This window comes from Pimephales promelas, chromosome 3, assembly GCF_988280905.1.
Source record: "Pimephales promelas chromosome 3, fPimPro1.hap1.1, whole genome shotgun sequence".
Lineage (NCBI taxonomy): Eukaryota > Metazoa > Chordata > Actinopteri > Cypriniformes > Leuciscidae > Pimephales > Pimephales promelas.
Genome location: NC_142771.1, coordinates 37,231,858 through 37,237,857, shown reverse-complemented (window position 1 = coordinate 37,237,857; position 6,000 = coordinate 37,231,858).

Genomic DNA, 6,000 nt, shown 5'->3' with positions numbered 1-6,000 from the left:
CCCTCCTGAAGGTGGTGAGCCCACGGGAAGGAGGCCCCACGTTGCTTCTTCGGACTGAGCCCTGCCGGACACCGTGTGGGAGGCCCTGCCACCAGGCGCTCACATACTGGCTCCAAGGTGGGGCCCCGGCTGTCCTTGTTTTCACTTCACTCATAAGGTTTTTTGAACCGTTCTTGGTCTGACCCGTCGCCTATCCGGTTTGCCTTGGGAGACCCTACCAGGGGCATATAGCCCCGGACAACATAGCTCATAGGGTCGTTCGGGTACTCAAACCCCTCCAGCACGTTAAGGTGGCAGTGCAAGGAGGGGTTGATTAGAATCACTTTTTTTCTATTTCAGTTTATTCTAATGGGGATTTGTTATGCCCTATATGAAGAGTTCAGATGCAAAAGCCTCGAAGTGCCATTTGAAATTTTCTTCTAAAATTATTATTTTTTATCAAGCTTGTTCAGTAATTTCACTTAAATGACAATGAAGATTACCTATTAATGGTCATTTAAGTGAAATTACTGAACTTAAATACACAAGCTTGATAAAAATGGTCATTCTAGAACCAAATTTCAAATGGCACTTAGAGGCTTTTGCATCTGAACTCTTCATATATACATTACACATACAGTATTTGAATATATGAGTGGTTTTCTGTTTTGTTTCAATAAATATAACACCAATATAATGGTTTGAATAGTATCTACTTATTATGGGAGATGTTCATTTGGACCAACATGTTTCAGGTGGGGATCATCAACATTTGCTTCTTAGACATCATAAAGACTGTAAAAGTACAAAAGTTAGAAGACATATATCAATAGGGTCCTGAGGACAGGAGTTCCAGTGATCCAATGTCACAATTTATTTGTACATTTTTTGGTGTTCATTTGAGTGTTTATGCACTATACATCATCTAATCATGACTTGATGATGAATTTAGGGTCTCAGGTATATCTACCATAAGGGAGCGCGTCTTTTTCCACTCGTAGAGTGGGAGCATTCGTGGAATTTCCAGAGAGTTGGGGGCATCAAATTCAGGTTTCACCTCCTGTATCATGATCCCACCGGTCCAGTTCACCACACTTGAGCCATGAATGTTTGTTGTTATTTTGTTCAGATTGTCCCACTCGAGATGAAACACATTCCCTCACCAGTAGTAATAATAATAATAATGAAAGTATAATTAATTAATCATTAAGCATAACATTTTTTTTTTTCAACTTAACAGAAACCTGGAGAGACCATTATCTGCCAGTTAATGTGGGCTTCCATAACGCTAAATGCTCTTCACCAAGAAAGACCTTTCTAATTGTTTGTTGGTGCATGGTGTAGGCTATGTATTTGTGTAGTTAGTTTAAAAATGTATGTTAAATAAACCTCACATTACCAGTGAATCCTAATTACATGATGTGATTTTTAATTAATGCATATTTTTGAACACGTTGTATCTTAAAATGTATTATTTAATTAAAATATCTATGTTATATTTTTAATGTGCAACAATTGACGTTGGGAACAAGCTCAACATGTGCTCAACGATAATTAACATAGCCAGTTATGAAAAATGGAGGAGATTTATCAAATCGAAAACTAAAGGAGAAAAACAGACTGCCTATAAATGTGCTTTTTTGCTTTTTTGGATATCCAGGGTGGCAACCAATATAGCCAGAAATATGTGACAATATTTCAGGTGGGGATCATCAACATTTGCTTCTTAGACATCCTAAAGACTGTAAAAATACAAAAGTTAGAAAACATATATCAGAAGGGTCCATAGGGGAGGAGTTCCAGTGATCCAATGTTACAATTTTTTGACATTTTTTGGTGTTTATTTGAGTTTTTATGCACTATACATCATCTAATCAAGACAATCCTCATATCTATCAATTCCTCATGCAAAGACGAAGAGAAAATGGGGTAGATTGTGTCTGTAGGATGTATTGTTCAGATTCTATGTAGGTTTAAAGTTTTCATTTTCCGCAGCCAAAAATCAAGCACGGACACAAAAGATGATACAAAAAATCACATATGGGACAAAAATTTGCGCGGGGAACATCAAAATTCCTTTTCTAGACACCTTAAGGATTACAAAAAACTAGGTTAAAAAAATATATCTTTCGGGTGCAGGTGAACCCCCCCTTCCTACCCTACTAAAAGTGGAATATTTAGGCTGCTTCATTAAAAATGTGACATTTAGACGTTCTTTTCGCCGTGGATCGAGGCAAATGAATCCTTTTCACCTTGAAAATAATAAATGTTTTTTGCATTTTAAATAATAGACGATTTCTCCGTGATCGTCAATAAAACAAAATTCTATTTTTCTCGGTTTAATGAAAACCGATAGGTCGTGATGGTAAGTTTCAGTTTAATTGTAAGTTTCACGTTTGAGGGGGTTTAAACCGTGACATCTACGTTTTCAAAAGTGGACCAACGTGATTATTTCACGTCTTGTCGTGATACCGGGTTGAAGAAATGTTGTTTTGGCCACTTTGTTTGATATAATCACAACACGTAAGCAAGAATGGGATCTGAACTCAGATCTTCTTGCTTAAAGCCCAACGCTTTATCAATTGAGCCACTGAATCTGTTGAATTCAAAGGTGTATTGAATGAATTTTTATTGACGGTTTGGTTTTATTTGTTGGAAAAATAAATATAGAAATATAATTTGACACAAGAGGGCAGCATAGCCCTATTTATGGTTTTGAGTTTAAACTAAACCGTGACATCTACACGTTTTCCAAAGTGGACCAACATGATTATCAACCCGATCTCTCGGGAATTCGTACGAATTTTACGAGGTGGCTAATTCGTAACAATTCATACGACCTCACTCGTACAAATAAGTACGATGTTGCTAAATCGTACATATTTTACGAATTGGCCAATTCGTATGAATTCGTACGAATGACCTATACCCCTGACCCCGCCCCTAAACATAACCGTCACGTGGGTTTGGACAAATCGTATGAATTCGTACGAGTGAGGTCGTACGAATTACTACGAATTAGCCACTTTTTAATCACTCGTACGAATTCGTACGAATTGGTCGTGAGATAGGGTAGGATTATTTCACGTCTTGTCGTGATACGGGTTGGGCACTGAAGTTACAGGAGTTTCTTCCCGTTGCTAACGGAACTAGGTCGAGTATTTAAAAGGTTATGGTTAATGCATAATTCCAGGCAAATGAATCCTTTTCACCTTGAAAATAATAAACGTTTTTTTTTTTTTTTTTTTTTTGCATTTTAAATAATAGAACATTTCTCAGTGATCGTAAATAAAACAAAATTCCATTTTTCTCGGTTTAATGAAAACCGATAGGTCGTTATGGCAGAGGCGAATAACATCTGGATATCTCTCCACTCAACCCGGTATCACCACAAGACGTGAAATAATCACGTTGGTCCACTTTGGAAAACGTGTAGATGTCACGATTTAACCCCCTCAAACATGAAACTTACACGTTTGACCTATTCTACACGCAATCGCCTCTGCCATAACGACCTATTGGTTTTCATTAAACCGAGAAAAAATGGAATTTTGTTTTATTGACGATCACTGAGAAATGTTCTATTAATTAAAATGCAAAAAAGTATTATTTTCAAGGTGAAAAGGATTCATTTGCCTTGATCCACGCCGAAAAAAACGTCAAAATGTCACGTTTTAATGAAGTAGCCAAATGAGTAAAACGTCTATTTTTCAGGCGTCCCCCAGCTCCTCGTTTAAGCAAAAGGTTTGCTAAAACAACGCATTACATCGACGTTAAACCACGTAAACCGTGTTAACCATAACCTTTTAAATACTCGACCTACCGTTGCTTAGAAACGGGAAGAAACTCCTGTAACTTCAGTGCCGTTAGCACCTTAGTGCTTACAGATTAGGAGACATTAGTGTGTTCGCTGCATTTGTAATGTTATACTTTTAAAATAAGTTAACATCCGGGTATCTCTCCACTGGAATGTGTTAACACAAACGTGTAAGTTTAACGTTTGAAGGGGTTAAACCGTGACATCTACACGTTTTCCAAAGTGGACCAACGTGATTATTTCACGTCTTGTCGTTATACCGGTTTGTCCTGCACCCTGGCAGAAGAGCTGACCCTTGGGTTGAATGTGAACTGACCTGTTGTGAAGGGCATCACTGGGTTCAGCTCTTCCAGACCCACATCAGGGACCAGTAGCAGCAACACCTTCATTACTGGGAAATGAGATTTAAATTGTCTTTGTACACTGTGAAATAATTTGTTGCTGCATTAAATTAAGTAGGCCTATAATCCAAATTGGCTGTTTTAGTCATTTCAACTGTTAAATCTTGAGGAGGCTTAATGATAAATTGCTTTGTCTTGTGAAAGTAAAAACTGATAAACGTCTCGGTTACGGATGTAACCCTCGTTCCCTGAGTAGGGAACGGAGACGTTACGTCAGAAGTGACGGAGATCGGGGGTTTCGCATAGAAAGCCAATCCTCTTCGAGTATTTAAAAACGAGCCAATGACATGCAATGCATTGGGGCTGCGGAAATTTGCATAGCGTACTCCGCCCTACTCCGTGAGTATAAAAGGAGGAAGTGAACGCAACCGCAGTATGTCTTCGCTGAGGAGCCAAGATAGAACTCGGCGTCTACCCAGCGATACAGCAGAAGTGGCAGGGAGACGTAACGTCTCCGTTCCCTACTCAGGGAACGAGGGTTACATCCGTAACCGAGACGTTCCCTTTCGTAGTCACTTCGAGTTACGTCAGAAGTGACGGAGATCGGGGGTCAGTGCCATCACGCCATCTTTAAGCTGTCTACCAGTGCCCTGCGAAAGTCTGGACCTCCTCTCTTTTTTTTTTTTCAGGGATCTCACTTTAACACAGGATTACCAAGGTACACTGGGAAACATATCCCGGGAGGGACATGCTACCAGCTGCCTACCAAGGGGAGGACTTACAAATACACATATGGCCACATAGGAACGCATATGGAAACACTGGAGCACCAACCGAGGTGGCTACTAAAAATTTTACTCCAGGGGTGGCAGATGGCTTGCCAAGGGAAGACACATGCTCAGAGAGGCTTACAGTGGATAATACACATGAGACAGTTACCATGGGGAACCATGCACATGGAGGCACCTAGCCAGCATCCAGAGCAACAGCAGTGGTGCCCGCATCGTCGGTGCTGGAGGACTCAAGACTTCAACGAAAGAACTGAGGAATATCGCACTTATCCAGTCCGGGGAGTGGAATGGCGAGCAAGCGAAGACACCTAAGCGGGTCCAGTACTGGCGGAAACGAGTACGTGAGAGGACACCGGCTCAACTCGCAGATTATAAAATCTGGCGAAGGTGTTGGGTGTCGCCCAGCCTGCAGCTCTGCAGATGTCTGTTAGCGAGGCGCCGTGCGCTAGAGCCCAAGAGGAGGCCACACTCCGAGTGGAATGGGCCGTCACACCAAGGGGGCACGGACGGCCTTGCTGCTGGTAAGACAAAGCAATGGCGTCCACTATCCGGTGGGACAGCCGTTGCTTTGAGAGAGCCCTTCCCTTCTGGCTCCCCCATAACAGACAAAGAGCTGGTCTGAGGTCCTGAAACACTGCGTTCTGTCGACATAGGTGCGGAGAGCACGTACCGGACAGAGCAGTGCCAAGGCTGGGTCTGCCTCCTCCAGGGGCAGCGCTTGCAGGTTCACCACCTGGTCCCGGAAGGGAGTGGTGGAAACCTTGGGCACATATCCCGGCCGGGGTCTCAGAATCACGTGAGAGTAAGCCGGCCCGAAATCCAGGCACGCTTCGTCAACGGAGAATGCGTGCAGGTCCCCCACCCTCTTGATGGAGGCCAATGCAACCAGGAGTGCTGTCTTCATGGACAGAAACATTAACTCTACCGATTGCAAAGGCTAAAAAAGAGATGCCTCTGCAGAGCACTTAAAACTACCGAGAGGTCCCAAGAGGGTACGAGGGGAGGATGAGGCGGATGTAGCCTCCTCGCTCCCCTCAGGAACCTGATGACCAGGTCGTGCTTCCCTAAGGAC